Genomic DNA, 15,389 nt, shown 5'->3' on the forward strand with positions numbered 1-15,389 from the left:
TCAATAAGATCCCCTTTCATCCTTCTGAATTCCAGCGAGTACAGACTCAGAGTCATGAAACATTGCTGGTATGATAACCCTTTCATTCATGGAATTATCCTTGTGAACCTCTTCTGGACCCTTTCTAATGCCAGAACATCTTTTCTCAGATGAGGGCCCCACAACTGTTCACAAGTACTCAAGATCAGATATCACCAGTACCTTACAAAGCCTCAGCATCACATCCTTGCTGTGAATGGCCGGATGATACTCAATCTCAGGGTAGTATGTTTGTAGCTACAGATACGTACTTTGTTAATAAATTTACTTTAAATTTACTTCGCATTTGAAACTGTGTTGACATATTCATATAATTATGGCTTTTCTTTCCATGTCTCGTTATTCTGCAAGGTCCCTCTGGGCTGTGTCATTAACCGTGTAAATCCTGCCCTGTTTTAATTTTTCCAGAACAAAATAACTTGAATGACAAAAAAAAAATCATTACAGACACTACCCTCACGGAAAACTACCTTCTCAAAAATCTCATTTTTGGAAAGCGCTATGTGGTTATTAAAACAAGCAACTCACACCATCTTAAAAGTCCCCGCTCCCCGATACTTCATCTAATCTAGCGTTCGAATTAGCCATCGTACCCTCTTTCTGTTACCTCTGCAGCATTTGCGGTGCAGCACTTTAAATAACTTCTTATAATGCTGTTTACATAGTAAGCACGTGCTGATATGCATACATTTATGCACCTTTTATTCAATTTCTTTACGTTATATTTTATTTGCATGCAATGCTTTATTCTGTATAATCGTTGAATGTTGTCGTCTTTTGTTGCATGTCTCGCCAACACACCACAGCAACTTCCTAATGCATGTAACTGTAGATAGCAAATGTAATTGATCCCAGATCCGTTCCAATAGGCAGGACGTCACACCTTTCATTATTAAATTTTATCTGTCATCGCTTTGTCCACTTTCCCAGGTGTTCTTGATCCTGTTGCAGCCCTAGACAACTTGCTTCACTCTGCCACAATGCCGATTTTACCGTCATGCACACATTTTCTAATCATGCCACCTACGTACCAAATCATTGGTATGACGAGCAGCAGTGGGCCCAGAGCTTATTCTCGCTGCAAAACACTGGTTACAGTTCACAGGTCTCCAATTTAAATAACAGCTGCTTTTGACTACTTCCGTCAAGCCAATTACGGAATTGTCTCCAGTTCGCTATTTCATTCTGGATCCTTCATGAGTTCACTTTTCAATGCAGCCCACTTTGCAATAATTATAGAATGATTCTTCAGGAATCAAATGACGACTATAGTTGCCAAGTTCATTTGTCAAAAAAGGTCCAATTTAATCGATGAATTTTAAATGGTTTATAAAAATTCCAGAGTAGGTGGAGTGAAAGCACCTGCTTTGGCAGTGGTAACGCGGAATAACATTAGATCCGGGCTCGGACGTGACGTAATGGTACTGCCACGTACTTCGATACTCAATTATTGCATCTCCGGCATTTTTTTCACTACTCAGGTTGCACGGTGAACGAGTCAGAATCAGGTTTAATAATACCACGGGCATATGTCCTGATATTAATTGTTTTGTGGCAGCAGTAAAGTGCAATAATTTTAAAAAGCTATAAATTTCAATAAAATATGATCGAAAATTAAATTAAATAAGTAGTTCAAAAAGAGAGAAAATGATGAAGTAGCATTAATGGCTTGGTTCATTATCCGTTCATTTGTCTGATGGCGGTAGAGATTTGCTGTTCCTAAAAGGTTTAGTGTGCGTCGTTGGCTGTTGTAACTCCTCCCTGATTGTAGCAATGTAACGAGGGCTTGTTCCAGTGGTGCGGGCTAGTAACGATGGATGACGACTTAAAGGCAACGCCTTTAGGTTTTGCCTTCATCTTTGTATTTATTTCTGTATTTAATATTGTCATGTCTACTGTTTGCTCCGTGAGTTTCATGCGCGCAAAGTAATACATTGCATCCCGGTGTATACGACAAAAGTCTAACCCATTCTACAATTACGTTATTTTCCTCAATTATTTCCTGTACTTACTTACCAATATTTTATACTGAATCACTAGGACATCCAGATTGCTGTGTGCCTCAGAGATTCCCAGTATCTGAACCTGTACCTCGCTTTTACGTTGATATTTTCTGCCTGGATAGCCGTTTTCACATTAATTCGTTCTACATTACATTTGTCAGTTATTTATCCACATGCTTAAACTACCTTTAACAGCGTTTACCTCTCTATGGACCTTTTGCAACCTATTTTGCTAGATGTCTTCATGTCCCGAGCAAGTTATGAAGCCCTTATCCAGGTTATTTATATTAATTGCAACAAGTTGATGTTCCAACACCAATCATCATGGCATCATATTTTTACAGTTATTATTTTTAACAGCATTAAAACTGTGTCTACTTCTCAATATCAACAATTTAATAATCTCCTTTTGAAAGCACTATGACCATCATCACCTACGAATAAAAGGATGTCCATTTGTAAACTAGATGAGAAGGGAATTTATTTAGCCAAAGAATGGAGGCTGATAGGCTCTTAATTAGTCAGGGCGTTAAAGTTTACGAGGGGGTGGAGGCAGGAGAATAAAGTGTAAGGGACAATAAATTGGCCATGATGGAATGGTGGGGAAGACTTATCCTTGCTTCTTCACCTCATTCACCAAAACCGATTCTAAGGATTTCTTGTAACATCTTTTCACCAGTTAAGGAAACCAGAGTATATCTCTTCCCACCCTGTAAAAATGCCAGGTCTTTTCTCAGTTCCTTCTCTCCGCTGCATCTGCTCTAAGAATGAGGCTTTTCATTCCAGAACTAATGATATTTCCTCCTTCTTCAAAGAAAGGAGCTTTCCTTCGCCCACCATCAACGCAATCCTCACTCACATCTCTTCCACTTCACGCACCTCTGCCCTCGCCCTATCCTTCCGCCACCCACCAGAGATAGTGTTCTTCTCCACACCTATTACGCCACTGGCCTCAATATCCTGCACATAATTTACGCTATCTCCAACGGAATGCCGCCACCATCTACAGCTCCCCCCTCCCACCCCCACTTCACTTTCCGCTTCCCGAAGTAATTGCGATTCCCTTGTCTGTCCGTCCCACCCCACTGATTTCCCTCCTGGTACTTACCCTTGCAAATAGAACAAGTGCCATACCCATCCGTACACTTCGTCCCCACTACCATTCAAGCCCCATGTAATCCTTCCAAGTGAGGCAACACTTCACCAGAAAGTCTGTTGGGGTCATCTGCTGTATCCGGTGTTCCCGGTGTGACCACCTGCATATCCGTGAGACTCAACGTACATTCGGAGACTTCTTTGCCAGGTACCTAAACTACGTCCGCCAGAAAATGCGAGACCACCGGGTGGCCCCCACTTCAATTCCACTTCCCATTCCCATTCGGACATTTTAGCCCTTGGCCTTCTCTACTCCCGCGATGAGGCCACACTGGGGATGAAGGGCCAACGGCTTATATCCCGTCTGGGAAGCCTCCAACCTGATGGCACGAACATCTATTTCTCTTACTTCCGGTAATTCCCCCCCCCCCCACCCCGCCACCTCACCTGTTCACCACTCCCGTCCCCTCTTTCCCACCTCATCTCCTTACAAACCCATCGGTTACCCTCTGGTGTTCCTTCACCCCGCCCCCTTCCTTCCATGGCCTTCGATCTTCTGCTATCAGGTTCGAGCTATTCCAGCCTTTTATCTCGTTCACCAATCAAATCCCCAGCTATTTATTTCAACCCGCTCCTCTCCCGGTTTTATCTGTCAACTACCACCTTGTACATCTTCCTCCCCTCTCCATCATTTTTTCCAGTCCTGATGAAGGGTCCCAGCCCGAAACGTGGGCAGTTTAATCTTTTCCATAGATGCTTCCTCGCCTGTTGTGTTCCTCCAGACTGTGTGTTTTGCCAGAATTTAGTAGTACTGTAGAAGCGGGTGAATGGTCTCATTTTGTTCCCGTGACGTTTGACGATGCTCTCCGTTTTCTTTCGCAGTCTTCCTACGCTGGACTGACCTTTAACGTGGGTTCGATTGCGAGAGGACAGGCGAAATAGAGGATTCAGATATCCGGAGATGACAGGTTTGCATTGGTGTAAGGCTGACAGTGACAGTGCCAGCCACGTGCTGCTGATTTTCTGCGGCCCCTTGGGAGTCATAATCAAGAAGGTAGCAATCCATTCTAGATGATATGTATGTTTTTTCATGGTGTCTCCGAAATCATGTCCGGTAAACAACGTTCAGCAATTTCAAACGTATCCAGCTGAGAAACTACAAGTCCTGCTCAATATACCAGCTCCCAGAGGCATACAACTCGTGACATCTCTGAAGCACTTTGACCTACAATTTTGAAAACCACGTTCCACGAGCAATTTAATCCCATTTTACAGACGTGGGTTACTATGTTTTGCAATATTTTATCCTGATTTATCATTTCTGGTTAATGGAGTTTTGTTTTCTTTTAACTGTTGAATTTTACTCTGTATCTATGTAAGGAAATTCTGATTGATCTACTTCAAGAATTTTAAGAATGTATCAGTTGCAATATAATTAAAAAAGACTGGACAACCAGAGAATTGTGTATTTGCGATTCCACGCGTTGCTGTCAGGAAATGCAGAGAAGGCCTGACCCAAATGCCGAATAGCGGAGACGATTCAGTGGTGAATGATAACTTTAGTATTAGGCCGCAAAATAACAAGCCACGAGTGGCCACAAAACCAGTAAAGGAACTGCGAAGAACAGCCTACACGGCATACTTTAGCCAGGGAGAGTAAAAGCTCCGAAGAACTAGAGGAAGTTGGATGGTTCGATGAGTGAACAAGAACTGTGGATGAGAAATGGAACTGCAGGAGAGAAGTCTAGAAAGAGCGGCGGATGAATCACATGAGCTGAGTGGAGACTGGGACGTGCCTGCACGTGCAGGCTGCGAAGTGTTAGCGGGGGTTGAGGTGATAGTTGAATTTTTTATCACAGGTACAAAGGAGCAAATGCACAACAAACAACCAGAGGTCAAAGATGTGCGGTTAAAAATCTAACAAATAATTAATGGGTCATATGTGAAAGTGACTACATACAACGTCCACTGGTACTTAATACCTAGTAAACCCGCGTTCAGAATTTACGCTGTCTATACAGAATGCATACATTTAGCATAAAGTTCCCCTAATAATGATATGGCCGGATAAGTGTGTTCACTGAAATTCTCTGAAGAATTGTATAAAACTTTGTAAGATCAATCGGCAAGGACAAATAAAGCTTTGTATTCATTGCTCTCATTAAGGAGGAGGTACAGGAGGATGAAGACACACATAAGATTTCAAGATAAGCTTTTTCCCCTCTGCCATCAGATTTCTGAATGGACAGTGAACCCATAACATTACCTTACTAATTTTCACTCTCCTTTTGCACTATTTATTTCATTCAATTTTTACAATTACTTCTTATTGTAATTCATATTTTTATTATGTACTGCAATTTATTGCTGCCACAAATCAACAAGTTTCACGACAGATAGTGGTAATAATAAACTTGGCTCTGATTCTGAGTTTAAAGACTAGGCTAATTTACACTTTTAACCCGCTGCTTGAATTGACGAAGAGAATTCTGAGGAGCGGAGGTGGTAGTGCGCCCAGAATGAGTGGGGTATGGTAGTCGAAAGGTAAGGAGGAGAAAGGAGAGGGGACGGTGGTGTTTGAAACCACCACTAATAATGGAGTAGCGGAACTGGTTTCCAATTGAGACATTTTGGTGAGGCTTAAGAAGGCGCACAGTCAAATACTTACGTCAAGAAGCACAAGAAATCCATTTTGATTGTCGTCAGTAGGCACACTGCTTTAAAATATTTGAGACTTATTGTAAGTGCGTTTTAGTTCAAGTTCAAGATCAATTCGCTGTCATTCAACCTGATACTTATATGCAAACAAAGGAAAAGGCGTTCCTTCTGGCCAAGGTGCACAGCGCAGTCTACGTAACTCCCAGACAACATATAAAATAATATTATCACAAATAAAATAACTAAAATTAAATAAATTTCAGTTGATTGACATTTATCTTTACTTCATCATAAGGTGATTTCAGAAAACAATACATAAAGTGAACACATAGAATAATATTACCACAAATAAAATATCTCAAAATAAAATAAATTCCAGTTGAATGACATTTATTTCCACTTTGTCACTTCAGCGATTTCGCAAATGCTTCGTGATGTTCTTTCCTTAATTATTGCTGATAGGACATAAGGAGTATCAGAAGATGGAGGTTTGGGAAAATCCGTCGGGGTTGAGTAATTTTCTCCAGGCGGAACAAGGTTACATCATTTGCATGAAGAGCCATTCGGAGTGATCCGTCATTCCCTGCAACCCTCAATATTCACAGTAAATAAAAAAAAATCGTTCAGCATTAGATGTCAAAGAAACAATTACTCCTACATTCTTTGCTTTTTGCATTGGAGAATTTTACAAAGAATTCCATAACCTCATTCCTGAAATCCTGGTTCTGCTCCCTCCTTTTCGAGGCTTTATGACTACCGGTAATACGTACTTTCCAACCGCTACTAACATCTTATAAACCAGTTAAAATATTCATTACTCTTCCAACTGTGCGTTATTTTCAATATGTTAAAGGGAACCGGAAAGCCGTACAGAAACCTTAAACACAGTTTGAGGAATAGTTCTCGTAAAGTATCGCAGGTATTATTTGGTCAGACTACACTTGAACAACTGTAAGCAGCTTTGATTTCCTTCTCTAGGGAAGGATATGCTGGCATTGGGAAGGATCCAGGCAGAGTTGATGAGGGTGATTCCGGGAATGAAAGGGTTAACGTATGAGGGACACTTGATCCCTGGAGTTTAGGAGAATGAGGGCGGATCTCAGTGAAATGTATTAAATAATGAAAGGCCCAGATGAAGATGGAGAAGATGTTTCCAATAGTGGGGAAGTCTCAGACCAAAGACACAGCCTCAGACTGGAGGGACGTACCTTTAGAACAAGAATGAGGACACGTTTCTTTAGCCAGGGTTGGTGAATCTGTGGAATTCATTACCATGCGCAGCTGTGAATGCCACGTTTTTGAGTATGCTTAAAACGGACGTTGATTGGTTCTTCATTAGTAAGGGTGTCAAATGTTACGGGCAGAAGGCAGGAGAATGGTATTGAGAGCGATAGTAAATCGGCTATATTGCAGTGATGGTGCAGACTCCGTGGGCCTAACAGCATAATTCTGCTCTTATGTCATATAACCTTATTGTTTATAGCTTAAAACCACGCTGTAATCCCTCTAAGGCCAAAGTACTTAGAGATGCGGGTACAGAACTTCACCAAGTAATTTGGGTCTTGCTAAACAGCGGTTTCTACAACTCAAGATTCAAGACAGTCAAGAATTTTTAATTGTGATTCTTCAGCACATGACTTTATACATAGAAGAAAATGATACCCCTCATCCGACGCAGAATAAAAAAAAAACATAGAAAGCAGAAAGTACACAATAAAAACACAAAGAGGCACAATAAGTATGAACACAATCCTATAAAGCCAATGTACATGTAATTGATTAAGCCTCAACCCAAGTTGTAACCCTGAGTGGAATAATCCGGGAAATGACCATTGATCAATACAATACTATTTTCATTATATTACAATATATTCAATTTACGATTACATTATTGTTATGGATGCCGCAACCCGCCAGGGTCGTTACGGCGATGTACAGATCAGCACTGCACCAGTTGCCACCATCTTTCACGTTTGTTGGCAATTACCTGGGTTGGGGCAAAACTCTCTCCGGTGCACTCTGTAATATTACCTGTCCATTTCAGCCTCTGTATTCCTCTTTCTTCATTTTCCCTGCACCGCTGCCTGAAGTATGGTCTTTGACAATCTACCTGATCGTTTCATGTGGCCATACCGTCTCAGTTCATTCAAATTATAGAAAAGAAAAAATCTATATGATAACACTGAGGGAAGTTTTATGATAAGACTGACACCAACTATGCAAGAAGTTTCTGTTCTTCACTTAGGGTTCATAATCTTGACATCAGTGTTGGTCCAGCATTTTATTCACATAAACAATGAACCCATAGAAATCTTGTCAATCCCAGAGAGTCAACGGATGATTCGTTGAGAAGGTTTTAGTGTGACCTCGGGTTAGGTCAATTTCTTCATAATCCACCGACGTAGAACCCAACCAGATTCTCATCTGCGGGCAGAGGAGGATGCAGCGAACTCGAGGGAGGCATAAATGATCGGCGCTTGGGGCTGGAATGTATACCAAACATTGACAATTAAAGATATTGCACACCATAAAATACCATTGTTCAACAGAGTCACCACTGTTCAAACCTTCTTCTGCGAGACACCTATTTAAATAACTCCAGGCTTCCATTTCATAATTCCCTGTGAACTGAGTTAATACCCATCAGTTTTTTGTACCCAATCCCAAACATCAGGTTTGTGAATCTTACAATGGTGTGCAATAAGCGTACGTACCGGAGCTGCACTACTGTGTCCTTGACGCGTCGCGGTTTGACGATGGGTCCCTGACGAAAGAGCATACATTGGAACTATTATTTCCTCTGTCTAATTCATAATTAGTTGCAGAAATGTCTTGTATATCATCAATCCCAAATATGACAGTAATCCCCAGTATACCAGAGGTCAATCTTTGCTAAGAGATTCTAAATATTTCACATTTAACCCTGGCTGTCGGGTGCGTCATAATCTTCTTAAGCATTCGTCAATATGACAATAACCCCAACATAAGAATAGTTCTCAAATGCACAAACCACGGCGTCATGGAATCCTATACACCAATGAAAACACAATAATTTCAGGACCGTCAAGATCTTAAAACCTGCAGTGGGCTTAGATGCGGCATGATATTTTCATAAATCCATGAGCATGCCTTCAAAGGTTACGTGGCGAGTGCAACAAGGAAGGGCCACAATTCGTTATTTTATGTTAGTTATAACTAAAGGCAAAAATCCGCAGATGTCATGTTTGCCTTTATTGGTAAGGGTATTGAGTATAAGAGTATAAAAATGATATTACATCGATATAAGCATTTTGTCAGGACGCATGTGGAGTATTGAATTCATTTCTTGTTGCCCCATTATAGAAAGGATGCGGAAATCACACAGAAAAGATTTAACAGGATGTTGCATAGATGGGTATGATCTAGAAGTTAATGTTGGACATACCTGGGTTGTTGATTTACAGCAAAATGATCAAAAGCACATAATAAAAAATCAACAAAGTTACAAAAATAAGTGCAGTAAATGCTAGGAGAAACCAGAAACAAACCAACCAATTACAGGGACCTGCGGCAGCTTAACTCAATTTGATTACTTATCCAGCTACAAATAAGTGGCAAGCGTCATTCACCAAAGTCTTGATTTAAAATACAAACTCATAAAAGACACTATGCCTTATTATAAATGCAAGGCCGATTCAGTTTTAGAGTCAGTGACCACCAAATTATGTTATGACCTATCCATTGAAATGGAAAGGTCAATCCATAATAACCATCTGGATAAAATATAGCAGGATCAATACATAGAAAAACTATGCAATTCCAATCACAGGTACCGAAGATAAATCAATAAGTGGTTAAAAGAGGGAATTGAAAGGCAATGGAACATAAACAGGATATACATTGCCCCAACAGGAATATCGGCAACCACAGTCAATACACAACAGCGTACAACAGCTATCATCCCGAAGTCACCACACAATGGGATTAAACAACACAGCAATATGTATACCAAATCTACAGGAAGCAGCAATACTAAACACCTCTAGAATAGCATGGAATAATCTAGCAATTGAGAAATGATTGTGCTTGGCTATATCTGTACCTCAGGTTTTACCAGTCTGAGCTGAGAAAATAAATAAAAATACAGCAAGAATAATACTACAAGCAATATATACCGAGACACAACTGGCGGGAAAGACGTTTTTGGAGATTTGAGACATTTTCTCCCTCAAATCCCTACCCTTTGGATCAGCTCAATTAGTCCCGCTCCCAGCCAGTACTCCTTCTTGTGTCGACACTTCGAAAGCCATTGGCAGCAATGATCACACGAATCTCGAAGTAAGGATCGCGGTAAGTGTTAATAGTTATAAGGATACGTCTGGGAAAAGAGAACTCTCACCTGATCTCCGCCCTTTCAAAGTCCAAATAGCAATGAGGATAACCGGGAAAACAAGGATGCCAAGCAGGATCGATGTAGGAAGACACCAACCTAGAGAAAAAGAATTGTTGCTTGGTAAAATCTTTGTTTCCAAGACCTTTTGTGCGGGCTTTGATTCGGTGAATGATTTAATAAAATAACACTAAGCAGAAAGACAAATAAAATTAAACGTCGTGTTGGATTCAAATTATACAGACAGTTACCATCCACACTAATGATGTTTTAAAACCGAAGAATACTATCAGTGGATGTTCGTGTAATTATTTATATAGAATTCTTTATTCTTACAATTGTGAATGTATTGACTTCTTTTAAATGGCGCGCCCTGAACAGCACACCAGAGCAAAATCCCAATGCATGTAAATATATATGGTCAATAAATTTAACTATTAGTTCTTAAGCTATATTGTACGATCAGAAACCCATGGCAACGCCAACTGAAGAACGACTCTAAGAATGCAAGAGCCCGTAAGGCCATGCGGCCCCTCAGGCCGTTCCCCGCTTTTCCACCTTGCCCCTTCCACTCTTTTTGCGGCTCAACATCCTAACATGGAAACACAACGCCTTTCTTTCATTGTGGCTGTGTCTAGTTTCTCGAAAACGCATCCTAACAGCACGATGAGAACATCACAGGCAAAAGACAGTTAAGAAGGAGGCTCACCTCCAGCTGCTCAAAGACTATTTGGATTGGGAAGACAATGGTGGGCTTGCTGGAGATAAGCAAATCGTTAAAAATGAATAAATACAAATTAATATTTGTTGTGAGGTTAGTGAACTAGCGAGGTATTCCAGAAGATATAAGACCATAACGTCATAAGAGCAGAATTAGGCGTTCGGCCCATCAGGTATGCTCCACCATTCCGCCACAGATGAGTATTAATATTATATGTGCTAAACGTCGCCTCACCTTGATCTGGTTCAATTGTGTGATGGGACACGCTTTTGGTCCTCGTCTTTCCCGCACCCCCTAGTTGTGCGATGCAGGTACAGACTCCTCCGCTCCTCCAGGTTTCCACTGGGACCAGCACCTGACTCCTAACACTGTAGCTCTGGTCAGGATCAAGCGTGCCGGGATCGCTCCATCCTTCCATGATCTGGCCGGATATGTTCCAGTAAATGACAATCTGGATGGAAGAAAGGCCAGCGACCAGACACACCAAGGGAACTGACCCATTCCTTTCAGAGGGCGGGACAAATACCAGCATGTTAGTCCGGCTGGTGGAGCTGTCTGGACAGAGATTGGGACATCGTTAATCGCAGCTTCACCCGAAGTGCATGGCTGAGTATAATCCCACTGTCAAGTGCTCTTACCTCCAACCAGGAGTGTGGGTCCTTTCGCAAGCAGTGAATAGCTATCCCTTCCAGCACAGTAGTAGAAACCCGAATCCTCCACACGGACGTCCCGGATTTCCAGCACTGATGTGCGATCGCTGGAGCCTTTTTTGTAAGTCATCCTGCAACCGGTCTTTCGGCAGTCCGTGGCTTTGATCGCTACCGGGGGTTCGGCCGCATGCTGTTTGTACCAGAGAATGCTACTCACGACATCCAACCGGTGCATGTGTTCACAGGATAGTTCAACCGTCTGACCGACATGTGCAGACACTGCAGCCGGACTCGAAGGAAAAGGCGTGGGTTCTGCAACTGGAATTATAACCAGTTAGTTAAAATTATCTGCTACGGAATAGAAGGAAGTATAAATTCAACATATTGCCTGCAGTTTAAACATAGCCTGCCATTTTCGGTTGTATTTATTGGCTAAGATGTCTCAACAACATTAAAGGAAGACCAGAAGGCAAATTCACGTTGACCTGGCCAAATTCGCAAGACTTAGACTTTATTCATTGACTGGATGCATAGCGGCAAAATTAGTTTATCTTTCTATCCTGAGTTGACCTTTAACTGAGTGGTTTGATTAACATTTCAGACAGGGCACACCAAGCAATCTACCCTGGATCTGGAGTTATGTACGGATAGAGTAGATCAGTGCGCCAGATATCTTTCATCAAAAGAAGATGAACGAGGAGCATCTAGAAAATTATTTAGAGTTCATTTAGGTAGTTTTAGAATCAGCATTAATGAGGTTCTAGCTTTGTAATCCAGATTTATTTGATTCGCTGAATTCTAATTCCCCACTTGCGAGGGTCTTTTGGGTAACATTTTCTTGGTTTTCTAACCGAACAATATTCCCACTGGGATGGAAAACTTGCCAGGACGCATATCTCCCTAAATTTCGGACCGATCGCGCATGGAAATTCCCAACGTCAACTCACTCACCGCAAACATGAAACATCTGAACGGTAACGAATAGAGATAAAGCTTCCACCAACATCTGGACTCGGACGGCTAGCGCTGCGCTCAAGTCCCAGGAGTCGGAGTGAGATCGGCTGCTGCTCTGTGCAAATTCTCAGCTGCCGTGGATCCTGCTCGGTACCGAGGTTCCGGGGCGGGGCCGCTGCATTCATCTCGCGGCTTGCGCGGGTTACACCTAGTTACCGAGTCAGTGCGCCACATGGTCAAACAGCTATGAAGCAATGATCGGAAAGACGTCAAATCAGAGTATGGTTTCTGCATGGCTTCCGGGATGACAAGAGGTATATCGCCAGCAAGAGCAGCATTAATGTCCTCTTGCCTCAATCCCCGCAGAAGCCGGTGGAAATCAGAAACACTACTTTCTGCAGCCCTCTCTTGTAAAGGTATTCCGTGCTCTACGCAAAGAAAGGGTTTAGAACCAGAGTCGTTGAATGGAGACAGATATACAGCCAGGGTAATTCACGACTTGAGGAGGAACCTGCGTTTCCATCCCTGCTACACTTGACGTATTTCAATCATTAATACCAAGTTCGCCTTGTCCGAACTGCACCTATAGTGGCCAGCGAAGAACATTCCATCGAAATCATCTCTGCCAAGGTAAAAATGGATGTGCTGTCAGAATGTGTTACCCGCTCCGGGCTTCGCAGCATCTGATCTGCTCTTGCAGTCACTGTATCTATAAAGCGATTGCCGTTTGTAATAAATGGTGGTTTTTATAGAGTTGCTGCAATGCTGAGTCTTTATAAGACATTGGTCAGAAAGCCCTTGGCCTATTGCGCTCAGCTTTGGGCCCCATATCTAAGAAAGAATGAGCTGTCATTGGAAACGGTCCAGAGAAGATTCGCCACAATGATCTTGAGAATGAAAAGGTTAACGCACGACGTGCATTTGAAGGCTCTGGGCGTGTACTCGCAAGAATTTGGAAGAATGATGTGTGTGCATGTGGGGGGGGGGTGTGGTCGGTTAAATCATTAAAATATATTAAATATTGAAAGGCCGAGATAGAGAGGAAGTGGAGATGATGTTTCCAGCTTTGGGATGGTCTAGGTCCAGAGGGGACAGCCTCAGAACAGAGGGAGCTCCCATTAGAATAGAGACAAAGAGGAATTTATTTAGCCAAGGTTGGTGAATCAGTGGAAGTCATTGCGAGAGATGGCTGTGGAGCTGAAGGCATTGGACATACATAAAGCGAAAGTCGATAGATTCCTGATCAGCAGGGGCATCAAAGGTTTTGGGAAAAGGCAGGAAAATGGGGTTGAGAGGGAAATGAATCAGACATGATGGATCGGCAGAGCAAACTCAAAGAGCTGCATAGCCTAATTGTGCTCCTGCGTCTTGTGGATTATGGATTATGCGGAATTCGTTAGAGTTGTATGAAATTATCAACGCAGATCCTGTTGGAGATGGTCACAACTCCGAGATTCTGTTCCTCCAGTGCTCATTATCTATTTTTCTATCTATCTAGCTATTTATGTATGTATGTATGTATGTATGTATGTATTTATTTATCTGACTATCTATCTGTTTATTTATTTAGGTTCTAGTGTTGCCTACATTACGATGCCTAAGTAAACAGGACGCAACATAGGGCAATGTATTTGAGGTTAATTTCCACAGCATGCTCGTTGTGTGCTGCAGTGCCTTCTAATGTGCAATTTAACATCAAGTCTAAAGAGCTGACCTTTCAGCAGCAGCGTCCAAACTCTGAAAACAGGAAACCTGCACAGTGCCTTTTTGTTCGGTCATATTTTGCATCGCAGGCATTAAATGCTGCATCTTTTCCCCCAGTACAGTATTTGAAGCGTCGACAGTGAAATAGATGTATCATGGGTTAATCGGTCTGCGAATTTCACGGTAGCAGTTTACTGGCAACCTTTGATAACAGCACACCTTGCTGTCTTTGTATCAGGGGCTGATTCGTTTCCCTTTTACTGAAGATAAAATCCTTCTCTCGAATCGAATTGGCTTTGGCACCACATGGCCCTGTAGGTCCATAACCAGCAGTTGTACTGTGAACTGAACATTGAATCTTTTTTCATTCGTCGTCCCTCACCTTAAAGTCATTAGCCCTGATGAAGGGCATTGGCCCGAAATGTTAAATATTTATTCCAATCCAAATAATCTGCTTATGTTCTGAGCTCTTTCAGTATTTTCTGTGGTACGCTGAAAGTTAGATGCCTCTAATAAGGGCCCCCGTAAAGCTTGCACAGCGCGGAAGATTAATTCGGTCCCCTTTCTCCCCCTGGCGATTCTTCTTATTTTTTTCTTAAACCCATTAACCCTCCTGCGTCACAGGTCGCTGACGGCTGACTGGCCCTGGCCCAATCTTTCAAATTATCCCGAGGTGTAGCCCATCTTCGAAGGTGCTTGCTCTCCCAAGAATGTGGTCTTCGGAACTTGTGTTGGCATTTCTGCAGCTATGAGGTTGTACGGGATGGGGTTGCTAGCCCCATACCGAAAACTCTTCCGTTCGCAACCGGGCGTGGCACCGTCCATGTAAAAATTCTTCTTGTGCTTCTGCTCTGCAGTAACTCGCTTTCATCTCTCTCCCTCTCACCCATCGTCATCTACTTCTGTTTCTTTCCCACTCGTGTAGCCACCTATTTTAGTATTAAATCCGCTTCCACTGTTCACTATCTAGAAGGAGTTCCGCATTCTTCCCAGTGTCGGAGTCTTGATTTATTCCCGACTTCTACGTTGGATTTATTAGGGATTAGCCTAATGACCGCTCCCACTACTCCAAATTTCTCGTCTGTCAGCAGTATCATCCTTATAAAAACACGTGAGATTCAGCAGATGCTGGAACTCCGGACCAACACACAGGATGTTGGAGGAAATCATCAAGTCAGGAAGCGTCTACGGAGATA

General features: G+C 42.3%; 1 long non-coding RNA gene across 1 annotated transcript; it reads right to left on the reverse strand.

Annotated features, from left to right (window-relative positions):
* Positions 1–8,088: 8,088 nt before the first annotated feature.
* Positions 8,089–11,297, reverse strand: LOC140212729 (uncharacterized). Its single transcript, XR_011889793.1, has 4 exons — positions 11,120–11,297; positions 10,174–10,263; positions 8,510–8,559; positions 8,089–8,278 (listed from the first exon to the last, which is right to left on the reverse strand). It is a non-coding gene; the product is annotated as an uncharacterized lncRNA (long non-coding RNA).
* Positions 11,298–15,389: the final 4,092 nt, after the last annotated feature.

This window comes from Mobula birostris, chromosome 2 (assembly GCF_030028105.1).
Source record: "Mobula birostris isolate sMobBir1 chromosome 2, sMobBir1.hap1, whole genome shotgun sequence".
NCBI lineage: Eukaryota > Metazoa > Chordata > Chondrichthyes > Myliobatiformes > Myliobatidae > Mobula > Mobula birostris.